This window comes from Poecile atricapillus, chromosome 26, assembly GCF_030490865.1.
Source record: "Poecile atricapillus isolate bPoeAtr1 chromosome 26, bPoeAtr1.hap1, whole genome shotgun sequence".
NCBI lineage: Eukaryota > Metazoa > Chordata > Aves > Passeriformes > Paridae > Poecile > Poecile atricapillus.
The window spans coordinates 2,266,079-2,292,100 of NC_081274.1; the positions used below are offsets into that span (position 1 = coordinate 2,266,079).

At 50.9% G+C, this 26,022-nt stretch overlaps 2 pseudogenes; one reads left to right on the plus strand and one right to left on the minus strand.

Moving 5' to 3' along the window:
- Window positions 1-26,022, plus strand: part of LOC131588506 (zinc finger protein 850-like) — a 398,523-nt pseudogene that overhangs the window by 251,074 nt on the left and 121,427 nt on the right.
- LOC131588548 (zinc finger protein 239-like) lies at window positions 6,790-25,487 on the minus strand (annotated as a pseudogene).

The following is a 26,022-nucleotide window of genomic DNA, read 5'->3' on the forward strand; positions in this document are numbered from 1 at the left end:
TTATTATTTTGTTTCCAATTTATTAAAGTATTTTATCAATTAATTAGATTGATTGTTTGGAAATTTGAAAGTCATTTATAACACTACTTATTTCAAACATTATGTAGACTATGTAGGAATGAAAAAAACCACCAAACTGCAGCAGGATATCCACTGTGCTTTAGGTTCTTCTTATTGAGATTCTGCAGGGTGAGAATATTTGGCTCATTCTGAGAACTGACAACATTTTTTACCATTCAAAATTAGATCTGCTTGTGTGAGTACCACATTTCAAAAACCCAAGCCTGGGAACCTCTTTCTGTTTTTCTTCTGTCCCTGAGCAGGTAACGGGGATCCGGCCCCTGTTGGGCCCTGGCGGGGCCGGGCCGGGCTCTGCTGCAGCGCTGGCCCCTCCCGGGAATCCCTCTGGGTCCCGTTCCCGGGGGGCCGAGCCCTTCCCGGGGAACCCGCCCAGCCCCTTCCAGCGGCGCTGCCGGGCCGGGCCAGCCCCCGGCTCGGCTGAAATTCTGCTGCCACTGAGTTTCTGCAGAAGCTGCCGGGCAGGGGGAGCGGAAGCGGCCTCTGAGTGCTGGCCTGGCTGCTGAGATCCCAGTGCAGCCACGGGAAAATCATCCAGCAGGAACAGCTCCGGCAGCTGCCCCAGCACAGAGCGAGTAACCAGCCACAGGCCTGGGCAAGATATTAACCCTTTCAATACACAGAGGAGACCTACAAACCTTGTTCATCTCTACAGGGACAGAAACGACATAGTAACAACATGCAAAAAAACAACACAAAAACATCAAAATCAGTAAAAAAAATATCAAACCTTTGATAGAAAAAAAAATGAAAAAATGTAAATTAAAACGAAAATATTCTTTTAGTAAAGCCATAGAAATAAACAATGATGTATGAAAATATCTCCTTTAATTAATGAAAAAAGTATAAAAAAATATTCAAACTGTAAATCTAAACAAAAACATCCATTAATGACACCAAACAAATGTTAAAATAACTGTAATCCCATAAAAAGTTTGAACAGAAAAATAAATAAAAACAATAAAAAACCGTTGCCCCCAGGGAGAGAAGAAGAAAACTTCTGTTCCCAGAGATGATCACAAAAACAGATGAAGAAAACATTTGCCTTCAAACAACTCATCCTTAAAATAATACCCCATGAATTCTTAACCCATGGAAACACCTTTCAGAGGGCTGTAAAAATGAGAAAAACGTCACAATAGCAAAATTTCTTCCCTGGCGGCTGATATTTGTAAAAATAAAAAAACACAAAAAACCTGTTCCTTGTAAAAAGTCTCCATGACATAACAAAATATAATAAAAACTATTGCATAATTAATACTGTTTTAAAATCACAAGTTTTATCTCGACAATGTCAGATAAAACAAAAAAAAGTTATTCAGGAAAGGAAAGGTGTTCTGAAAGTTTAATTCTGGTTTCTTATTCTTGTACTCCGGTTAATAAAGTTTCTTTATTCCTTCTAAGTTTTAAGCCTGTTTTGCCCTTCTCCTAATCCATATCTCACAGTGAGAAATGAGTAAGTGCCCTGGAGATTTCAGCCAGCGCTAAACCCACCACATTATTTAGTGCTTTAGCCAAAAAACTCAAATTAGCGAATCTCAGCCACTGCACCAGGCTGAAGCTGAGGATCCCCAGCCAAGCTCAGAGGGAGGAGAACACAGCATTTGTGGGATCCTTTCCAGTCTGACTTGCTTTAGCTGCACCCTGGAGGAGGAGAGAGCAGGAGAAGGGTTGGCTGAGTCCTCTCCCCTCTGCCTTGCCCTTCTCTGCTGGATCCTCAGTTCATCCCACACCCACCCCAAGACTCCATCCCCATCCTACTGGTGCTGATGGGATTAAAGGAGATAAAGAGGAGATTAAAACAGATAGAGAGGAGAGAAAAAGAGAAGTTTAAATGCAGTTTAAATATAAAAGAAATGCATATGTTCGTGGCTGCTGAGAGTTCAAAGGGAGCTGAAGGGTTTGTGAAGGGACAGGAGCCCGTGAAGGGCTCAGGAGCTGCTGCTGCTGCCGGGAGGGAGGAAATGCACCAATGGCTCCCAGCAGAGTCTGTGCTTTGAGGCTCTTTCCCAAACAGCTGCAGGAGGGAAAGCAGCTGAGTTTGGAGGAAGAGTTTTCTGCTGAGGTTTCCTGTTTGGAGCTATCACAAGCTTGAGCTGCTCAAGGGAAAGGCGGCTCTGCTTCCAGCAGGGCCCAACTGCACGGGAGCACAACTTGGTTCCCTGGCCCTGAGCCAACGGGCAGCAGCAGCTTCTGTTCCCTCCTGGCTCTTGTGTCATTTCCAGCAGCACAAGACACACCAAGAAAAGCTCCTCCAGAACATGCCATGATCAACACAACCTGATTTCATTGCATGAAGGAGCTCTGACAGTCCCACGGGCTCAGGTTTGTTTGTCAGTGAACAGAGCAGGGAAAAGCACAGACACATTCCCTGCACAGGGAATTCACAGGAGGAAAGTGCAGCACTGGAGGATGTGCTTGGATGCAACGTTCCCACGGCAGTTTTGGGGATAAAATCGTCAGCAGAGAGAAAAGAAAAAGTCCTACCAAGGGTGGGCTGGGGAGGGCTGGTGCTTCCTGGGAGGCTCCCGAAGCTCAAGAGGACAAAGCCCAGACCTTGTCCAAGCTCTGAGCTGGGTCTGAGCCAGAAACCAGGGGGTGGCAGAGACATTGCTGCTGAAGGGCTTCAGATTGCCAAAGCTAAAGTGTCCAGTATCATGGAACAACTTGAGGTTATGGAATTCCCAGTGCCCACGTTCCATCCCCTCATTTCAAGCTGAAAGCGGAGCTCCACTTGTGACTCTGCTTTTTAATAATGAATGTCAAACTTCAACAAAATTCCCTTAGAAAGACCCCATGAAGGTTCACACTGTGAGAACTCACTCGAGGCAGCCCCAACTCCTGCCCTGGTTCAGTCCCTCTCAACCCCACTGTGCTTTCCAGCTGCTTTGCTCCAGCTCCCCCCAAATCACCATGAATTCCACTGAACTGAACCAAATCCAAGTCCTCGTGGGTCGGGACAAGGGCAGGGAGAGGCCACTCAGGGATCACCATCAGGGGCACAACAGCCCGATATGGGGAACTGAACTGAATTTAGGATTGAGCAAATCAGACCAGGAGAATGAGGATTAAAATCAATCTTGAGAAACATCTCCTCCCGCTCCTGAACTTTTCTGTCCGGGCCGCTGCTCGCGGGGCACAGAGAGGGGCCCGGCCGTGTCCCTCCAAACCTCCCTGGGAATCACCCCAGAGCCCTCAGCCTTCCTTGTGCCCATCCCCGGGGCCCCTTGTTCCTCCCAATGGCTCCCGTGACTCTCCCAGTCCATCCCAGCCTCTCCCAGTCCATCCCAGTCACTCCCAGTGACCCCGCCTGTCCATCTCGCCCCTCCGTGGATCTGCCGCTCCTCAGCCAATCAGAGCGCGTCTCTCTGATGACTCATCAGTTGCCGGGCAGATCCACAGAGCCGAGAGCCCCGCGCTGGACTCGGCCTCCCAGTGCCGCGCACTTCATTCCCAGTCCCAACCAGTGCCACCACAGTCCCTCCCAGTGCCACCACAGTCCCTCCCAGTGCCACCACAGTCCCGCCCAGTGCCACCATAGTTCCTCCCACTCCTTTTTAGCCCATTCCCAGTCTCTTCCGAGTTCGTTCCAACTTCGCTCCCAGACGTCCACACTCTCTTCCAGTGTCCCAGTATCCACTCTCATCTCTTTCAGTTCCACCCAGTCCCTCCCAGGCCATTCCCAGTCCCTCTCAATGCCACACCACTCCTCTCCACTCTCTCCCAGTGCCCATCCCAGCGTGTCCATCTCGCTGGTGCCCTCCAGCTCCCAGCCCGGCCCCGGCCGCCTGCTCTGCTCCCTGATGGATTTCTCCCCTGCCCACATCCAGCTGAGCTGCTCCCAGGGCCAGCAGCAGCTCTCGGGCCACGTGCTGGCCACTGCCGTGCTCCCCAGCGGGGACTGGAGCCAGCAGCTCCTGGTGCTGCTGGAAACCGCCCCCGGCAATGCGGGCTCAGCTCCAGCTGCCAGGTGGAGCACGTCAGCCTGGAGCACCCCCTGAGCCGGCACTGGGGCACGGCCCGGCCCCCACAGCGCCGGGGGCAGCGGGGGAGGCACTGGGGGGGCCCGGAGGGGGACTGGGGTGTGCTGGGAGGAACTGGGAGGGAGTTTGAGATAGACTGGTTTAAACTGGGGAAGGGGTTTGAGGGTCAAGAATGGCTGAGAAAGGGATTAAAGGATGTTGGGGAGGGTGGGATGGGGTTCTGGGGGTCCTGGTGGAAACTGGGAGGGAGTTTAGGGGTGCTGGGTGTCACTGGGAGGGATTTGAGTGAGCCTGGAAAGGCTGGAACGAGACTGGGCATTGGAAAGCGGGGGTTGGGATGAGGTTCATTGTGCTGGGAAGAGACTGAGAGTCCGGGTGGGACTGGGAAAGGACTGGGAGAGGGTTTGGGGGTCCTGGGGCAGTGGGGGGCAACTGGGAGGTGGCTGTGGGATCCTGATAGGGACAGAAGGTTCTTTCGTGGTCCTGGGGAGGCTGGGAAGGGACTGGGAGGAGGTTTCAGAGGTCCTGGGTGGGGTGGACGAGAGTGGAAGGGTGCTTGGAAGGGCTTGGGGTGTCTGAGACAGGTTTTGGGGGAGATCCTGACCTCTGCAGACCCCCCAGAGATGCCGCCAGACTCTACCCGCAGCAAGATGCTGACAGGGATCGGGGGCTCCTTGTTGGGCTTTGTCTTCCTGGTGCTGGAAATTGGCTTCTACCTGTACAAGAAGGTAAGGGGGTGTCCCGGAGGTCATGTCTCCCCTCCCCTCGAGCGTGTGTGCTTCCCCATGACCCCCAGCCCGGTGTCACTCCCTTTTCTCTGCCCAGAGAGCTCCTGAGCCGCTGGCGGTCGCAGCCCCTCCACATGGCCTCAGGCCTGGCTGGGACCCCCCGCTCCATCCCCACCCTGATTTTGGAGGGATTGTGTGGTCGTGATTTTGGACAGCTCTGCTGTCACTCTGCTCCCACCCGGCTGCTCCCAGTGCTCCCAATAAAGCTTCCCAGTTCGCCCCTCTCCCATTTATGGGGGGCAGTGGGGAGGGACATGGGGAGACCCCGTGGGGGGACCCTGGCAGGGACAGACCCTGTGCAGTGATGGATCAGGACCCCCATGTGCCCCCCCCCATGTGTCATCCTGTTCTGGGGACTCCTTGGGAGACACCAAACTCCAGCATGGCACCCAGCAAACCCTAAAAAGCACTGGGACCCCTGAAGCCACCAGGGAAATTTGGGGAGGGGGTGCATGGGTGGTACCTGGACCATGCCAAGAGCCCAGCGCTGCCACAGCCTAACCTGCCCCGGCTCTATCCTGGCTCCTCCCGTGGGGCGTGAAGGAATTGGAAAAAAGGGGGTCCAAGGGTGGGCACTGGGCCGGGGGTGAACAGAAGAGATGGAGGAAGAGGAAAACGGCCAGAGAAGAGAAGGAGGCGGGATGAAGAAGGAGGAGCGAGACTCATCCAAACCCAATATGGGGCTCCCATGCCCCTCTTTTCCCCTGCTCCTCCACCCCTGCCCCACTGCCAACCAATCCACCACCCCACCTCTCTTATCCCCCCTTTCACTCAATTCAAGCAGATGCTGGCACCTTTTTCCTGGGAGCAAGTCCTGAGTTTGGGGATTTTTGGGGTGCAGTTCTGGAGGGGGACAGCTCTGTCTGGCTTTCCCCTCCCTGCTGTGGCCTCTCAGCTGCCCCCCACACCCTGGAGGTGCTGGGATTTCCCTCCTGGGCACAAGGACCTTCATTCCCTTCCAGGAGCCCAATGCCCGGCTGGGGCTCCAGGCAAGGGGGTCCTTGAGCAGCTGCCCCAGAACCTCTGCCAGGGGCTCCCAGCGCAGTCGCAGCCACTCGGCCTGGGCTCCCCAAAGCCCTCAGCAAGCCCCAAGTCCCTGCCAGGAACCCTCAACTCCCTCAAACCCAGCATCCCCCACAGCCCCTGCAAGTTCCCCCCATGGCAGCGGCCACAGCCATGTCCCCACATATCACTGGCCATGGCCCACCATGTCCTCACCCATGGCTGTGTCCCCACCATGTTTTCATCCCTGGCAATGTCCCCCACGTCTCCATCTGTGCCAGTGTCTCCCCATGTCCCCATGAATGGCCACATCCCCATCCCTGTCCATGTCTCACCATGTCACTCCCCATGTCTGTGGCCCACCATGTCTATGTCCCTCAGTGTTCTCACCTGTGTCTTAATTCAGTGTCTTTATTTTTACCCCAAAATTAGATATTTTAAAGGAAAGAAGAGAAATGATAAGCAAATCAAGGCCAAAACAAAAGGATTTCTTTGTGCTGGCTGAGCATTCCTGTGACTGAGTGGGAGGGAAGAAGCTTTTTTGGAGGGGTTTCCACCCCACTGTCTCCAAAACCTTGATCTTTGCCCCACTTCATCACCATTTGGCTGTGGAAGACACCCTTGGGCAATAGGAAATCAAAATTGTGCATTTAGTGAGGTTGGAAAAGACCTCCAAGACCATTCAGTATTCCTTGATGCCACCAGAAGATAGGATTGAATGCAAAAGATTTTCTGGGATTGAAAGTCAACAAATCTGCTCCCCACAATGAATTCCCATTGTTGGTCTGTGTCCCAATGGATGTTCCTGCCCCGGTGTTCATCCAGGTGCCCACAGGGAGCCAGGAAGATGTGGAGCCTCCCAGCCAGGTGTCTTCCCAACACGGATCACCAGGACCACCGATCACCAGGGCTCTGCCCAACGGGGTCACTGGGGATCATCCAACGCCCATCCTCCCATGGGGGATGGAGCTGGAGCAGCGCACGAAGCTCTTCCCGCACTCGGGGCACTCGCAGGGCTTCCCTTACTGGTGCCTCCGTTGGTGTTGGGTCAAGTGATAGCCCCTGGAGAAGCTCTTCCCACACTGGGGACACTCGTAGGGCCTCTCCCCACTGTGGATGCGCTGGTGACAGTGAGGTGGGAACTGTGCTTGAAGCCCTTCCCGCAGTCGGGGCAGCGGAAGGGCCTCTCCTCTGTGTGAATCCGCTCGTGTAGGAGGACATGGGAGCTGGTCCGAAAACTCTTCCCACACTCGGGACACTCGTAGGGCCTCTCCCTGGTGTGGATGCGCTGGTGTTTCCTCAGATTGGAACTCCACCCAAAGCTCTTCCCACATTCCAAGCAGGTGTAGGGCCGTTCCCCTGTGTGGATCACCTGGTGTTTCATCAGGTCAGAGGTATCTCTGAAGCTCTTCCCACATTTCCCACACTCATAGGGTCTTTCCCCACTGTGGATCACCTGGTGTGCCCTCAGGTTGGAGCTCTGGCTGAAGCTCTTCCCACATTCCCCACACTCGTAGAGCTTTTCCCTAGTGTGGATCACCTGGTGCCGGAGCAGGCTGGAGCTGTGGCTGAAATCTTTCCCACATTCCAAACACTTGTGAGGCTTCTCCCCCTGCTCTGAGCTCCGGCTGGATCTCCGACCACCTTCCCGGCACAGGGACGATCTTTCCTCCTCACAGCTCCCTGGGCTGGGTTTGCAGCCTCTCCTTGTGTGAGATCTCCAGGGCTTTTCCTCCTCCTCCTCCATCTGACCACAGCTTGGGAATGAAAAATCCTGGTTTGGGGGAAAAAAAGAAAGGAAAAAGCCTTGGGCTGAGGGTTTCTCCTTTCCCAAGTTCATCTCAGGAAGTCATTGGGCATCTAGTGTCTGGAAGGACCTCCAGGACACCAAGATTCAGCCCAAAATATCCTCCAAACATCAAGACAGATCAAAAACTTCCAAAACACCAAAAATCTGATATCCCCCCCAAGATAGAAAGATTCAGCCCCCACAAAAAAACAAAACTCCAACATTCAGCCCAATAACACTCAGAAACACCAAGATTCAGCCCCGTGAAGATTGTGGATCTCCCTGCCCAGGCACTCGCTGCATGGGGGGGTGAGGGGGGCAATGAGGCCGGGCCGGAGCAGGGGGTGCCTGAGAGAGGCCCCGAGCCCGGGGGAAGCCCCTGCAGAGCCATGGAAGTGGCTCCTGGCCGGACTCGGGGATCCCCCTGGCGATCCCCGCTGGAGCAGCCTGGTCCTGAGGGACTCTGGCCCCTGGCAGGGACCCCAGGCTGCAGCAGGACAAGGATTCCTGTCCCTCAGGGGGAGGCACTGACATGACCTGACTGTGACCCCCATCCCTGTGCCTCTGGGCGGGGAGGGGGACGGAGAGGGGCACAAAGTTAAGCCCGGGAAGGAGGGAGAGCGGGGGGAAGATGGATTTCCGGAGGAATTACTTGGCTTCTCATTTTCTTGTTCTGACATGTTTGATAATAAATTCAATTAATTTCCCCAAGTCAGGTGTGCTGTGCCCGTGAACAAAGATTGAACTGTCCCCACCCTCATCCAGACCCCCGAGCCTTTCCTTGTGTGTTTTGCTCCCCGCCCAGGGCAGGAAGCAGAGTCACAGAGTTTTGGCCTCGCTCCGGCACAGCCCTGCTCCATCCCGGACTCACCCCCAGCTCGCAGCGCCCTCAGCTCCCGGGCACCCCGAGCTCCCGGCGCTTCAGCGCAGCGGCGCTTCCTTGGCCTCCTGCCCGGGCCGGGCCCAGCGCCGGGGCCACTCCTCAGCCCAGGCTAACGAGAAATGGCGGAGCTCAGCCGAAGGCAGGCGAGGCCGTGCCGTGTGCAGAGCCCGCCGCTGGCTGCGATTGGCTGCTTCTGCCGTCACTCGTGGCTCTGGCGCGCGCTGATTGGGCAGAGCGGGGACAAGCCCGGCCCCGCTGGCGCCCCCAGGGCGGCCGTGGGGCAGGAGAGCCGCCATTGCCGGAGCGTCTGTGCGGGCCCGGCAGCGGCGGCAGCAGCGGCCGGAGCCCGGTGAGGCGGCGGCGGAGCTCGGAGGCGGCCCCGGCCATCGCAGGTGGGAGCCGCGCTCGGTTCTGCGGGGGCTCGGGGCTCGCTGCGGGCCCGGGAGGGGGCGGCAGGGGGCTGTGGCGGGTGGCTTGTGCCGTGGCCGGCCCGTGTTGGCCCTGGGCTGAGGGCGCTGCGGGAGCGGCTGCCCGCGGTCTCCTTGCCGCTGGGGCCTCGGCAGGAGGCGGTGGCGGAGCAGCGCTGGCTCGTCCCGCTTCGTGTCGGGAGGCCGGAGGTGGCTGCGCTGTGCCCGGGGCTGGCCGGGAAAATTCCCGGCGCCAGAGGTTTGTGTGGCCCAAGGAGCCAGAGGAGTGGTGTGCGAGTGACTTTATTGCTGCCCAAAGGGAGAGGCCATGGGCCATTTGCCGTGCGCTCTCTCCACTTGTTGGAGGACGCGGCCTCGTTTTTGTCCTGATTTTCCCGGCCGCATGTCCCTGTCCCTTTGCCCAACACTGGCGGAGGTGCTTGGAAGGTTCAGCCTTCCCGATCCGCCTACTGCATGTCCTTTTTGTATAACATCCTGTGAAAAACGAGGTTCACATAATTTTTATAGAATTTAAAAGTTTAATAAAAAAACAATTAGGAGAAAAAAATAAAGTAAAGTATACAGATACGGCCGGGTGTCTCTGCATTCAGCTAAGAGAGCACACCTTACTAACAAAGGATTGTCCCTTAAAAACAGAATCCTACTACATATCCATAAATTCTCATACATATTCATACATTCTTCTTAGGATCTTTGGTGTTCTTCTGTTTAGTTTTCTCTTGCCCCCTTCTCAATAGATCATCGAGATCTATTGCCCCTTCTTGGCATCATCGAGATTTACATTCCCTGATACCAGAAATGCAATAAATTCCTCCCCCCCAGAGTTCTGGTCACTGCTGTCTTCATCTGGATAAGATAGTTTATAAAAGAAAAAAAGATCTCCAGCTATCTTTTTCAGTCTTTGGGTTACACAAACAAAAGTAGTTTTTGTTTTAATGCTATGTCATAGCTTAACATACATGTATTATACCACTATTTCTAAGTTTCATTAATAACAGAAATAAAGAAGACTATATTATTACAGCTAAATTTTCCAATCTTATACATATAATATTCATTATAATACTTGCGAAAAGCCAATAATATGATATGTATTTATAACAATATCCCCCTTTTTTCTTTTAATGAATCATTTGGCTTGAGCAATATTTCTTGTCCTTTAGCCTTCATTATTCGCTTGTTTTTTTCCCAAATTAATCTTGCTTCTTCAAGAGGATCTTCTATGTTGTTCTGTGTCTTTAACACCATAATTTTTTGTGCCACTCTAGATGTAGTCAATTTTGGATCTATAGGCATTGTTATCACTTGCATACTCTGAACTACTCTGGTGATTAGCTGAATAAAGCAGGGGATTAAACGAGGAAGAAATATCAAGCCAGTTGTAGGACACAAAAGGAAGAAGCCTGACTTTTTCCACCATTCTATTTCCAATAGATTATCCCACCAACTGCTTTTTAGCATTGGGTCCCATTTTTGAACTGGTACATGTGCTGTTTTTCTGATATCATTGACTATATCTAGAATGGCATCCCCATTGTCATCTATTTTTAAACAACAATCTGATGTATTAAATTTCCCACAAACACCTCCTTCTTCAGCTAACAAATAGTCTAAAGCCAACCTATTCTGATATATTGCAGCTCTGGCTTGACGTTGCTGAGTGGATATTAATTCTATTACCCGAGCAGTTTTATTTGTTATTACTTCTACAACTGCCTGGAGTCTTATGATGCGATTTAGTATAAATTGGGGTTCGGTATCCCCAACTCCCATCTTGTGCCCAGGTGGCTGGCCCATAGGTTTCCAATATGTGCTCAGGGGGCCATTTCTCATCTCCCCATTTTTGAAATCCTCCAATCTCCTCCCTTTTGCTTCTTTTTAGGTCCTCATATACTGGCACTCCTAGTTTGTCTCCATTTGGTCCTGGCAGAAGAAAAAATCCTGGCTGTATAATTCCCAAAGTACAACTCCCTTTCCATCGTGGGGGGAGTTTTGGGTATGCTCTTTTTCCACATATCCAAAATAAGCCATCTGGTGCTTTCCAAAAATCAATTTTCTGTTGATTTAAGTTGTCCCAGAGTCTGGAGATTTCAGGTATACTAAAGTAAGGATTCTTGCCTTTATTCTTACATTGAAACAGTTTAGTTTCATTATTATATTTGCAATCTCCTTCCTTTGTTTTTCTGGGAGCCCAGTACCAAGTTGGTTCATCTGGGATCCACCATGTGGAAGTTCCATTACTAACTTTATATCTCTTACAGGGAGTATTTCCTACTTCATTAAGGAAATTCCTCCCCGTGCGCCAGAGACATTCTTCTCCTATCACTGTTGAGCTTAAAATCCACCCTTCAGGACGGTTTTCTCTCTTTGTAATTGTCTGGTTCCATTTTAGGAGTTCAGTTGGACCTAAGCTGCTGCCTTTCCGTGGCCATTCTTCTGATGTCAAAGCCCCTCCACATACCCAACAGTTAGTGATGTTAAGTTCCTTACTGATTCTCTCTCCCAACTCCACAAACTGTTTTTTTCCCAGTCTTGAGATATCTATTTATTTTTCTAATTGTTGTTCTAGTTTTGTATACAAATCTTGAAGTGAAACTGACACAGGATTAGATTGCTGTGCTGGTTTTGCCTTTTTGCTTATCAGTTGTTCTTTTTCTAAATCTTGGGTTTTGCTCTCAATAACATATGTAAAACAAATCCATCTCTCCCCTTTTGGACATTCACTTCCTAACCTATTACCACTTGCTCCCAAATTTTCTGTAACCCAATATTTTTTCCCATTATGCATACAGTTACCTAGTTTGGATGGGTTATAACAGTGACTGTTGATACGGGTATGAGTGACAAAAAAGGAACCTCGATGTCTTTGCATATACAGCTTTTGGTAGCATTTATGGCTCGTGTTTGCTGGTATTCCAAAAGAGAAAAGACAAAAAATGAGTGCAAAAAAAGGAGTAACAGAGGTCTGGTTTGGCTTGTATTCCCACCTCCCATGCCTATGGGGTTGCTACCCATAGCAGGTGTATTGTATCTTCTTGGTGGCGACTACAGCGGCCAAGCCGGTCTTGCCCTCTATTTCCTTCTCAACTCCTTTTTGTCAGTTTCCAGGCAAATAGCTTTTGGCACTTCCTCTTTTTTAATTTCTCAGTAAATCCTTTTTGACACCTTTTAACAGTAGTTTCTCACTGTTTCTTAGGTATTTCCCACCCAACAGGCACTAGTAATCTCCCATCTGTAAAGCGAAAGTTATCATTTAAGTTATTCTTAATAGATTTGGTACACAGCACTTTCTGCAATGAGAGGCTTAACTTTGTGAACTACAATACTTATTTTTCTCTAATTTAAGTACTTATATTTAATCCAGCTAGCATGTCTCATACTGGGATGATTTAGACAAGGTATATGATGTGGCACTGATGGAAGTTGTGATTTTCTCCCCTCCTTTATACACATCACAGGCAAAAGCAAAAATAGATGAGGATTTCCCGACCAAAACAGCCCCAGTCCTCCTGTTTGGGGTGGGAATTTTCCCCCCCACCAAGGTGGATATCGAAGGTGTCCCAGAACTTGTCCAGGCAGGACTTGAAATTACTGATACAGGCTTGCTCTTACTTCCCAGTTAGGCGTAATTCTTAGCTCATCCCTTGGATCATTTGGATTGTTTCAGTTCACTACCGCCGGTCTCTGTTCAAGAGTCCATTTGGTATCACTCGGTTTCGGTGTTATAGTCCGATCTTATTGGTGTGAATCCAACTTTACTCTTTGGTCCAGATTGCAGCTTCGCTGCCTTAGTTATCAGTAGTACCTGAAAGGGATTTCTTAGCAACACAGGGAAAGTGAAAACATCACATCAAACAAAATTTAACAGTAAACATAGGAGCTAATCTCTTTCTGTGAGTTCAAATTAGTTAAACAAGAAAGGCTAGGTTAGTTTTGACTTCAAATCCTTTTAGCTCTTTTTTTAAAATCTCTGACTTCTGAGGAAGTCAAAGGGGCATTTACAAATCCCATATTTCCCCCTCCCATTGGGACTTCTCGTAATGGGAATAAACTAGTAGCCTTTCTGTATTGTTTTGGGGAGGAGTCAGGGGAAACCTTCTTTTGAACTAAGCTTCTTGTATTTTGGTATGGTACCTCTCCGTTACGGGAGAAATTCTTTAGGACCGCTGCGTCCATGGCAGAGGTTGATGGGATGGTGAAGGCAGGGATCCGTCCCGCCGCTGAGTCCTCCAAGGGGGACCGTAGGCAGGAATTGGTACCGGAACCACCGAGAGAGCGGAGTCTCTCGGCAGAAACCAAAGCGGGGCGTGGACAGTCTGCAGGTGTCTGCTGGGGCAGGAGCAGCGGTGCCCAGCGCAGCCGGCACGGACACAGCCACCGGGGCCGGGATGGCCGGGGCAGCTGCGGGAAAAGTGACTGAGGATGGGACAGCGGGGGTGCCCAGTGCGGGCACAGCAGCCGGGGCTGGGGCAGATGGAACCCCCGGCAGGGCCGGCGGGGTGCCCAGTGCGAGCCACGCGGCTGCAGCCGGGGCAGGCGGGACCCCCAGCGGGACATCTGCAGCAGGCGGGGGCCAAGCAGGAGAGGAGGGGGGAACACTTCTAAAGGGTCCCAGCTTTTCTCTTTCTTTTTTTCTTCTTGTTTTATCTTTGAGATTTCTGATATTTCTAGAATTTTTACTCTCTCAGAGTTTGTGTCCCCCATCCAGCATGCTGCATATTCTTTCTCCTCTGCATTAAACGGTTCTTTTGAATTTACAAACACGTTTAAGGCCTGACAAATCCAAGTTTCAAAAGAACCATATCTAGGCCAACAAACGTGGTCAGATCTTACTTCCTTGTTTGCCCATTCAATCATGCAAAAATTAATCATCTTTACTCTATCCTTTTCCCTTGTACTTGGGGTAATATCCCAATTAGCTAACATAACTCCCAAAGGGCTATCTTGGGGTATTTCTTCTAGCAATTTCTTTTTACCTTTGTTTTTCCCCAAACCCGACTTACTGGTTTTCTGCCCCATTTTTTTTTTTTTTAATCAATTTATTTCTACCAACCCAAACACTACCTTCTTCCCCACCTCTTCCCAGGCACTGAAAACCCTTTTTCTTAACAATACAATATTATACAATACCATACAACACAATAAACTTCCCCCCCCCAAAATAAAATAAAATTAAACATAGATTCAACAACATTTTCCTTCCTCCATTTCCACCCGCTCTTTTTATTTCTTTGTCTCTTCTCTGCTCTTCCTGAAATCTTACACTTTAAACCAGAAAAAAACCAAAACAGCTCACTATCACAAATGCTTACTCACAATCTCACAAAAAAATTGTCTTGGGGCTTAACAAAACAAAAGCTATAACTACAGGGTGCCCCCCCCCCCATTCCCCTTTAATTGCGACTAACACCAGCACCACTCTGCATTCTACTTGCACATCTGGCTTTAGAAAGAGCTCTCTGATAGCCTCACACCAGTCCTTAACCGCTCACCACAACACAACTTAATACAGTCCACTTCCTTCCGAACAAACCAAAATCAACTATTTAAAATAACAATTGCACATTTATTTACTCACATTCACTCATGTCTATTTTATTCACTCTTACTCATTTTTACTCAAAGCTAAACAACAATAAAATACGTTTTATTTTCAAGTTACTGATATCTTCCCATGGGTATTATAAGGCCTTGGATGTTTTAGGTTTCTTTGCTGTACCCCTCAATCCAGCACTGTTAACCCCGGATGCTCTTGGCTGTACCCCTCAATCCAGCACTGTTAACCCCGGATGCTCTTGGCTGTACCCCTCAATCCAGCACTGTGTTGGGGATCCCCGCTTTTATCCCGTTTTCCCAGTGGATTGTGCCAGGAAAACCCTCGGCTCCCTTTCCCGAGGGGCTCACCCCTCCCCTGAGACCCAGTCCCAGTGACCCCGGGGATATTTTGCAACCCCCCGCTTTCCGCTCCCCCAAAGATTACTTACAATCCGTTTTCTTCTTTGGGTCTTCATGCACAAGAATTATGGAGCAAATACCGCGGTTTAGGGAGCCTTTTCCCTTTCCTTTGCTTTATTTCTTCTCCTTCTTGTCCTCGGGGTATTTACCTGCAGCCACTGCTGACTCACACCAGGGGAAACGGAGCGGGGTCCGCTGAACTCAGCAGGGTGCGCGCTTTTTCCCACTCAGGATCCCTCGGTGCTCTTCAGAGGCGAGGTGTTTATCCTGGACAAAGAGCCCCCAATTGTGAAAAACGAGGTTCACATAATTTTTATAGAATTTAAAAGTTTAATAAAAAAACAATTAGGAGAAAAAAATAAAGTAAAGTATACAGATACGGCCGGGTGTCTCTGCATTCAGCTAAGAGAGCACACCTTACTAACAAAGGATTGTCCCTTAAAAACAGAACCCTACTACATATCCATAATTTCTCATACATATTCATACATTCTTCTTAGGCTCTTTGGTGTTCTTCTGTTTAGTTTTCTCTTGCCCCCTTCCCAATAGATCAATCTTCTTGGCACCATTGAGATTTACATTCTCTGATACCAGGAATGCAATAAATTCCTCCTCCTCAGACCTCTGGTCACTGCTGTCTTCATCTGGATAAGATAGTTTACAAATGCAGGAGTTCTCTAGCTATTTTTCCTCAGTCTTTGGGTTATACAAACAAAAGCAGTTTTTATTTTAATACTATGCCATAACCTAACATATATGTATTATACTACTATTTCTAAATTTCATCAATAACAGAAAAAAAGAAAACTATATTAATACAACAAAATTTCTCATTCTTATACACATAACATTCATTTTAATATTTGCGAAAAGCCAACAATATAAAATGTATCTATAACACTGGGCAAGATATTAACCCTTTCAATACAGAGATGAGACCTACAAACCTTGTTCATCTCTCCAGGGACAGAAAAGGACAGAGTAACAACATGCAAAAAAACCCAACATTAAAACATCAAAGTCAGTAAACAAAAAAGACAAACCTTAGATGGAAAAGAAATGAAAAAATGGCAACTGAAACTAAAATATTATTATAGTAAAGCCATAGAAATAAACAATGATATACTAAAACATCTCCTTTAATTAATGAAAAAAAAGTATAAAAAAATAAAGTATACAAATTATGAATGTAAGGAAAAGCATCCATTAATGAAACCAAACAAATGTTAAAGTAACTGTAATCCCATAAAAAGTTTGAACAGAAAAATAACTAAAAACAATAAAATGCCCTTTCCCTCCAGGGAGAGAAGAAGAAACCTTCTGTTTCCAAAGATGATCACAAAAACAGAAGAAGAAAACATTTTCCTTCAAACAACTCATCCTTAAAATAACACCCCATGAATTCATAACCCATAGACACACCTCTAGGAGGGCTGTAAAAATGAGAAAAATGTCACGATAGAAAAATTTTTTCCCAGATGGCTACTCTTTGTAAAAATAAAAAACCACAAAAAACCTGTTTCTTGTAAAAAGGTCTCCATGATAGGATAAGAAAAGACTCCTCTCCCTACAAAAACTAATAAAAAACTCTTGTGTAATGAATACTGTTTAAACATCCCAAGTTCTATCTCTATGCTGTCAGTTAAAAAAAAAAAAAAAACCACAAAAGTTATTCAGGAGAAGAAGGGCGTTCTGAAAGTTTTATTCTCGTATCTCATTCTTGTAGTCCTGTTAATAAAGTTTCTTTAATCCTTTTAACTTTTAAGCCTGTTTTGCCCTTCTCCTAATCCATATCTCACAGTGAGAAATGAGTAAGTGCCCTGGAGATTTCAGCCAGCGCTAAACCCACCACATTATTTAGTGCATTAACCAAAAACTCAAATTATCCAATCTAAGGCACTGCACCAGGCTGAAGCTGAGGATCCCCAGCCAAGCTCAGAGGGAGGAGAACACAGCATTTGTGGGATCCTTTCCAGTCTGACTTGCTTTAGCTGCACCCTGGGGGAGGAGAGAGCAGGAGAAGGGTTGGCTGAGTCCTCTCCCCTCTGCCTTGCCCTTCTCTGCTGGATCCTCAGTTCATCCCACACCCACCCCAAGACTCCATCCCCATCCTACTGGTGCTGACGGGATTAAAGGAGATAAAGAGGAGATTAAAAAGAGAGAAAGGAGAAGAAAGAAGTTTAAATGCAGCTAAAATATGAAAGAAATGCATATGTTAGTGACTGCTGAGAGTTCAAAGGGAGCTGAAGGGTTTGTGAAGGGACAGGAGCCCGTGAAGGGCTCAGGAGCTGCTGCTGCTGCCGGGAGGGAGGAAATGCACCAATGGCTCCCAGCAGAGTCTGTGCTTTGAGGCTCTTTCCCAAACAGCTGCAGGAGGGAAAGCAGCTGAGTTTGGAGGAAGAGTTTTCTGCTGAGGTTTCCTGTTTGGAGCTGTCACAAGCTTGAGCTGCTCAAGGGAAAGGCGGCTCTGCTTCCAGCAGGGCCCAACTGCACGGGAGCACAACTTGGTTCCCTGGCCCTGAGCCAACGGGCAGCAGCAGCTTCTGTTCCCTCCTGGCTCTTGTGTCATTTCCAGCAGCACAAGACACACCAAGAAAAGCTCCTCCAGAACATGCCATGATCAACACAACCTGATTTCATTGCATGAAGGAGCTCTGACAGTCCCACGGGCTCAGGTTTGTTTGTCAGTGAACAGAGCAGGGAAAAGCACAGACACATTCCCTGCACAGGGAATTCACAGGAGGAAAGTGCAGCGCTGGAGGATGTGCTTGGATACAACGTTCCCACGGCAGTTTTGGGGATAAAATCGTCAGGAGAGAGAAAAGAAAAAGTCCTACCAAGGGTGGGCTGGGGAGGGCTGGTGCTTCCCGGGAGGCTCCTGAAGCTCAAGAGGACAAAGCCCAGACCTTGTCCAAGCTGCGAGCTGGGTCTGAGCCAGAAACCAGGGGGTGGCAGAGACATTGCTGCTGAAGGGCTTCCGATTGCCAAAGCTAAAGTGTCCAGTATCAAGGAACAATTTGAGGTTACGGAATTCTCAGTGCCCACGTTCCATCCCCTCATTTCAAGCTGAAAGTGGAGCTCCAGTTGTGACTCTGCTTTTCAATAATCAATGTAAAAATTCAACAAAATTCCCTTAGAAAGTACCCATGAAGATTCACATTGTGAGAGCTCACTCGAGACAGCCCCAACTCCTGCCCTGGTTCAGTCCTTGTCAAGCCCACTGTGCTTTCCAGCTGCTTTGCTCCAGCTCTCCCCAAATCACCATGAATTCCACTGAACTGAACCAAATCCAAGTCCTCGTGGGTCGGGACAAGGGCAGGGAGAGGTCCCTCCAAACCTCCCTGGGAATCACCCCAGAGCCCTCAGCCTTCCTTGTGCCCATCTCTGAGACCTCCTAGTGGCTCCCGTGGCTCTCCCAGTCCATCCCCGTCACCCCAAATGCCCCCCTGGTCCATCTCGCCTCTCGTGGATCCCCTCGCCCCTCAGCCAATCAGAGCGCGTCTCTCTGATGACTCATCAGCTGCCGGGCAGATCCACAGAGCCGAGAGCCCCGCACTGGACTCGGCCTCCCAGTGCCGCGCACTTCATTCCCAGTCCCAACCAGTGCCACCACAGTCCCGCCCAGTGCCACCACAGTCCCGCCCAGTGCCACCACAGTCCCGCCCAGTGCCACCACAGTCCTTCCCAGTCCCACCACAGTCCTTCCCAGTCCCACCACAGTCCCGCCCAGAGGCCCCAGAGTCACTCCCATTACTTTTTAGCCCATTCCCATTCTATTCCGAGTTCATTCTCACTTCACTCCCAGACCTCCACATTCTCTTCCAGTGTCCCAGTATCTGCTCTCATCTCTTTCAGTGCCACCCCAGTCCCTCCCAGTCCATTCCCAGTCCCTCCCAATGCCACACCACTCCTCACCCATCTCTCCCAGTTGCCCCCAAGCTGATCCCAGTCTGTCACCGTTTTCTCCCAATGTCCCCGGCGTGTCCATCTCGCTGGTGCCCTGGAGCTCCCAGCCCGGCCCCGGCCGCCTGCTCTGCTCCCTGATGGATTTCTCCCCTGCCCACATCCAGCTGAGCTGCTCCCAGGGCCAGCAGCAGCTCTCGGGCCACGTGCTGGCCACTGCCGTGCTCCCCAGCGGGGACTGGAGCCAGCAGCTCCTGGTGCTGCTGGAAACCGCCCCCGGCAATGCGGGCTCAGCTCCAGCTGCCAGGTGGAGCACGTCAGCCTGGAGCACCCCCTGAGCCGGCACTGGGGCACGGCCCGGCCCCCACAGCGCCGGGGGCAGCGGGGGAGGCACTGGGGGGGCCCAGAGGGGGATTGGGGTGTGCTGGGAGGAACTGGGAGGGAGTTTGAGATGGCCTGGTTTAAACTGGGGAAGGGATTGAGGTGCTTAGGATGGCAGGGAAAGGGTTTAAAGGATGTTGGGGAGGGTGGGATGGGGTTCTGGGGGTCCTGGTGAACACTGGGAGGGAGTTTGGGGGTGCTGGGTGTCACTGGGAGGTATTTGAGTGAGCCTAGAGGAGCTGGAAGGAGATTGGGAATGAGGTTGGTTGTGCTGGGAAGAGACTGGGAAGAGTCTTGATGAGTCCTGGTGGGGCTGGGAAGAGACTGGGAGAGGGTTTGGGGGTCCTGGGGCAGTGGGGAGAAATTGGAAGGGGGCTGTGGGATCCTGAGAGGAACAGGAGGGGCTTTGGTGGGTCCTGGGGAGGCTGGGAAGAGACTGGCAGTGATTTACCAAAATAGCAATATTGATCCAGTATCAACATCAATCTGTTAATGGACAAAAACCTCTCCAACAGTTTAAAGTTACAAAGTGGATGTTTAATCACAGCACTGGGTGAGTTTGGGAGTCATCCCCTTAATACTCACTGCAAGTTGACAAAAGATTGCAGTGTCTATTTATTTAAAAAAGTCTTAAATATCCAAAATACTAATACATATTAATACTAATACATATGCATAATGCTAACACTTCCCATGCTCCACTTCGGATTAAAATTCATGGTAATGAATTTAAAATGTCATTATGCCTTTGTGGTTGGCTCCATAATTTGAAGAGGGGGGTTGTTTTGGTGAGGAGGGGTCATCAAGAGATGAAGGAAAACCGCTCTTCCTCACTCTCACCTTTCTACCTTTACAATGGTTGACATTACAAATGACATTCGGTACAACTCCAGTTTCCTCCCTTGTGACTTTGAAATGGGTTTCCAGATGTAAGGTCTGTGATCTTCCTGAACCCGTTTATCAGTTTCTCTTCTCATTATAAGCACAGCTGAACAAACATACAGTGACAAGTAATTTTTTACCTGAGTCCAAGATTCATTATCTCAAATCCTGCTTCTCACTTAATCATTAACTAATTCCAGCAAGGCCTGCCTCTAGCTAAGATCTCTAATTTTATTAAAATACCTAATTGTTTAAAATTAATGACTCCAAAGGAGGTTTCAGAGGGTCCTGGGTGGGCTGGGAGAGACTGGGAGGGTCCTTGGAGGGGCTTGGGACGTCTGTGAGAGGTTTTGGGAGTCCTGATCCCTGCAGATGCCGCAGGGATGCCGTGAAACGCTGCCCACAGCAAGATGCCGAGGGGGATTGGAGTTTCCGTGTTGGGCTTCGTCTTCCTGGCACTGGGGCTCGGCTTCTTCCTGTGCAGGAAGGTGAGGGGGGGTCCTGGGGGTGGTGTCCTCCCCCCACAGAGCGTGTGTGCTCCCCTCGGGCCCCCCAAGCCCGGTGTCACCCCCTTTTCTCTGCCCACACAGCTCCTGAAGCAGGGGCAAAAGGTTCTGGAGGATTGAAAGTCAACAATTCCCATTGTCATTCTGTATCCTGTTGGATTTTCATTCCCCTGTGTTCATCCAGGTGCCCACAGGGAGCCAGGAAGATGTGGAGCCTCCCAGCCAGGTGTCTTCCCAACACGGATCACCAGGACCACGGATCACCAGGGCTCTGCCCAACGGGGGTCACTGGGGATCATCCAACGCCGATCCTCCCATGGGGGATGGAGCTGGAGCAGCGCACGAAGCTCTTCCCGCACTCGGGGCACTCGCAGGGCTTCCCTTACTGGTGCCTCCGTTGGTGTTGGGTCAAGGTAGATCTCTGTGAGAAGCTCTTCCCACACTGGGGACACTCGTAGGGCCTCTCCCCAGTGTGGATGCGCTGGTGTGCCCTCAGGTTGGAGCTCTGACCAAAGCTCTTCCCACATTCCAAGCAGGTGTAGGGCCGTTCCCCTGTGTGGATCACCTGGTGTGTCATCAGGTTAGAGATAGTTCCGAAGCTCTTTCCACATTTCCCACACTCATAGGGCCGTTCCCCAGTGTGAATCATCTGGTGTTTCCAAAGGTTGGAGCTCCGGCTGAAGCTCTTCCCACATTCCCCACACTCGTAGGGCTTTTCCCCAGTGTGGATCCTCTGGTGCTGGATCAGGTGGGAGCTCTTTCTGAAGCCCTTCCCACATTCCAAGCACTTGTGGGGCTTCTCCCCCAGCTCTGAGCTCCGGCTGGATCTCTGGCCGTGTTCCTGGCACTGGGGGGATCTTTCCTCCTCGCAGCTCCCTGGGCTGGGTTTGCAGCCCCTCCTTGTGCGGCATCTCCGGGGCTTTTCCTCCTCCTCTTCCATTTGGACCGAGTTTGGGAATGAAAATTCCTGGTTAGGAGGAAAAAAAGAGAGGAGGGTGCTTTGGGCTGCGGGTTCCTCCTTGCCCAAGGTCATCTCAGAAAGTCACTGGGCATCTTGTGTCTGTAACAAACCAAAACACCAAGATTCAGCCCAAACATCCTCCAAACATCAAAACAAAGATGAAAAACTACCCAAACACCAAATTCAGGCAAAACCCCCTGCAAAAGAGATAGATTCAACCCCTGCAAAAAGACAAAGCACCAACATTTAGCCCAATAAAGCTAAGAACCACCAAGATTCAGACCTGTGAAAACTGCGGATCCCCCTCCCCAGTCCCCTGCTGACTGTGGGCAGGGCAACGCTCCTGGGACTGCACACACACAGAGGGTGGAACCTTGTGCTGCTTCCTCTTCCTGCTCCTCCTCCTCTTGTGGCCCTACTCTTCCTCACACTCCACTCCTCCTATTATTTCTCCTCCTGCACAATCCCACCTTCTCCTACTAGGTGCATATTTTGATCATTTTGCTCTTCAGCCCTGCTTCTCCTTCCCTTCTCCTCCAGCCCCCAGGCCCAGCACCCACTGCCGCCTCCCTCTTCCCCCCCAGTCCCACAGCATCCCACCGCAGGGGCACGGATGGAGCTGGGCCAGCTCGGCCTGGGGCAGCGCTGGGCTCTCGGCCGCTTCCGCCCGCACTCGCTCCCCACTGCAGCCGCTCCCGCCACCACAGCGCGGGGGGGCCCGGCCTTGGCGCTCCCCCCTCCCACCTCCCCAAATTCCCCTCAAGGGGGGCGCCAAGGCCCGGGGGGGAGGGGCGCAGCTGGGCTCCAGCTGGGGAACGCTGGCAGCTGCGGCTCTGCCTGGACACTGATGAGTCATCAGCGCCGCGCGCTCTGATTGCCTCAGCCCTGCCTGAGCCCTGCGCCTGCACCAAGGGGGGACACCCTGCTCCAGGGGGGATGGCCCCAAAACGGGGGAACCCCAGCAAAGGAACAACAACAAAGGCTCTTTACAAACTGATCCCGTCAACCTCACTGCACATAGGGCCAGGGACGTGGACATAAGGAAGTGACAGGAGGAGCCATCAGCTGCACAAAATGTTATTAATTGATGACACAGACTGCTGCTCAGCCAAGGTCCTGCTAAATTCATCAACTTCCAGAAGAACAACAAACACTTAACGCAGCCATCAATATCCTTAGCTATACAAAAGTGGGGTGCATATTAAGGGGGTGTGTAGGAGGTGCATTGGGAAGTCTGTACCATTACAGTACATCAACCAATGGGGAGAGGGAGATGTGACCAAGAAAATTAGGATGAAAAGGAGGCTGTGTCCTCCAACGACAGGAGAAATCTCATTAGAAATGTCCCATGGCCTCATCCTTTTTTATGAATAAAATTACTGTTACAGGACTCCTCTGTCTTCCTTGTGGACAGAAACCTCTGGGGATGTCAATTTTTCCACACACCTTGGGGCTCCTCCGCAATTCCTTCCACCGTCCGGGCCGGCGGGCACTGAGTGCAGCTGAAGGTGCCTCACCCAGTTTGGGGGATCGGCTCCCTCGGCTGGCGGCGGCACCGGGGATTGATTGGGTACCCGAGAGCGAGCAGGAGACAGACGAGGGACGGATCAGGGGGGCTCTCAAGAGTCGGCAGGGAGAGAGCACTGAAAATCTCAGCAGTGACTACAGTGGCATCTTCGGGGAGTAAACATGGCAGGGCACCCAGGGAGGGGACAAAAGGGAAAGCCACAATGGGGTCCCAGCCAAAGGGATGAGGATCCCAAAATATCTCTCAAGGGTCCCTTGGGAGCATGTGGAGGTTGTTTGCACATTCTCCCAGAGGGAATTAAGGACATGGACACCCAGCAAGGCAGTAAGGGAAGTCCAGAAGGGATTTAGACAAGAGGGGATGTATGGTGTTGGTGTACTGGGAAGGGATTGGCTGAAGGGGAGTGTGCAGGAATGTGCTTAAGGCAAGAAGCAGCAGGAGCAATCTATGGGGTAAGAAAAAGTGATGATGGAAAAGAAGAGGAATAGAAAAAAATACTGAGGATTGGAATGATTTTCAGAAGGGTCTTCTCCTCAGAATTTGCCAGCTGACCCAGATCCTTTGTATCCCAGTTTTCCAGGACAGGAAAAGAAGGAGGTGAGGATTTCAGGGGGTTTCTCTGAGCTGGGAGCGGCAGGAGCGGGCGCAGAGCTGCGGCACTGGGAGCACGGGCTGGGGGCCTGTGGGGAGCTGTGGGGCCGGGCCGGGGCTGTGGGGCAGCCGGGGCTCAGCGCCGGGCGCTGCCTGACCCCAGCACCCCCCGGGCAGGGCCGGCAGTGGCCCCCGGCCCCCAGGAGGCTGCGGGACGCCCCGGCCGCTGCCCGGCCCCGTGGAGCTGCCGGCCCTGCCCGCCGGGGGGGCCGCCTTTGGACACTGCGGCAGGACAGGGACCGGCTCTGGGATACGGGCTGGGGAGGGGAGCCTCAGCACAGCCAGCACCAGGAAGGAACAGCTCAGAAATGGGGATTAGACCTGCAAGGATCCAGATGATCTTTTAAGCATTTTGTGCTGGGTCCCTGGAGAAAGGAAGGATTTTGCAGAAAGCTCAGCAGCTGCCACAGGATGAGCACCCACACGCACTGAGGGGGGCTGCAGCAGGGCCACAAGAAGCCCCTGCAGCACTTGCTCACAAAGGCTCAGCAGCTGAATGCAGCAAGGGATGAGCAAAAGGCCAAGCTGAAGGCAAAGGCCATGGCACAGTTCCTACAGCCCCTGAGGGATCAAGCCCAGGGCCCAAGGGGGCCCCAGCACCCAGGGGACACCCTCGGCCACAAGCACCTGGCACAGGCATTGCCCTCCTGGCCAGGGGACAGCCCACCCAAACAGCCCCTGGCAAGGAATCAGCCTTCCAGCTGCAGGGCACAAGGACACTGCAAGCACAGACAGGAGCACCCTCAGCACCAGCAAGTCCAGCCCTTGATGGACACAGATTCTTAGCGCTGTCACAGCTCCCATTCCACCAGGGACCCACCACACTGCAGCCCTTGGGAACATCCAGGGTGGCTCTGGATCCAGAGGAGACCTTTCCTGATGGACACAGGGGCCTCTCCATCCACTCGGAATCCTACACCTAAAGGTGCTAGGGAATATTATAATTATTAAAACACTAAGTGGAAAAGATGAGCAGGTGTGTTTTATTCAGCCACTATGAGCAGATGTGGGGGATGGGTTTAAAATGCAGGAATTTTTATTTGCTCACAATTGTGATTGTAATTTACTGGGAAGGGATTTGATGGCTAAATTTGGAGTACAAATTAATGTTGCAAAAGGGGATACAGAGGCTGGTTCTGTTGTACCTCTGTGTCAAATGTCTGGCAGAGCCTAGGCTGAAGTGAACCCACAAGTGTGGGCAGCCCCAGGGAAATTGGCAAAATTAGATATGGAGCCTCTCCAAATTTCCCTGAAGCAACCAGGACAAGAGGTGTCGAAAAGCAATCCCCTGTTCCAAGGGAGGGAAGGAAGGGCTCACAGCCTGTCTGGGAGTCCTGCTCAAGGCACGGCTTGGGGAGCCAGGGATGGCTCCCTAGAATGCTCCTATCCTGCCAAACAAGAAATCCAATGGAATCCACAGAATGCTGCAGGACCCAAGAAGAAGAAATGAGATGATGAAACCGAGGCACCCCACACTCTCAGATCCTTACACCATCCTCAACCAGGTGCCCTCCTCACACTGCTGCCATTCAGAACTTGATGCAAAAGATGCTTTCTGGGGATCTGCCCACTTCCAGAGGATGCAAACACAATTCTGCCTTGGGCTGGCAACAAGAGGTAGAAGGGAAAATGCTCAAGACATGGATGGTCCTTCTGCAGGGATGCACGGAAGCACCGGCCTGATTGGGGCAAGCCTTGCAGGAAATATCAAAGGAATTGACCTCACCCCCAGGGACTGGCTTAATGCAGGATGTGGATGGCTTGCTCCAGTCAGGAGGACAAGGAGAAGAGGTAGAGGAAGCCTCTGTGAAATGGCTTCATTTTAAGGCAAAAAACAGCTTTGAGTATCTGAAGGAAAAGGGCAAATGGTAGAGAAAATAGTTAAATATTTGGGAACTATTTTGACTGAAGGCTTGTGGTATATTGACCCTGAGAGGGTCCAGGGAATCTCAGAAATAACATTTCCCAGGACTAAAATGGAGATGGAATTATTCTTATCATTAACAGGGAATTGCAGGAGCTGGATTGAGGATTCTCTCTTCTAGCCACAACACTGTGTGACTTTTTTACTCCCAGATATTCTCAATGTTACGGGGTGGACATAAGAAAGAGAAAAAAACTTAACAAAATGAAAAAAATAAAATGATTGATGCCCCAGCCATGGCTCTTCCAGACTCAGAAATCTGAATTGGAAGGGAATATTAAACAGGCCACCCCTGAGCCTGCACTGAAGGCAACGCAGCAGCAGCCAGGGCTCCCCAGCGGGGGAAGCCCCTGGGCCTGCCCACAGATCCTCTGCTCAAA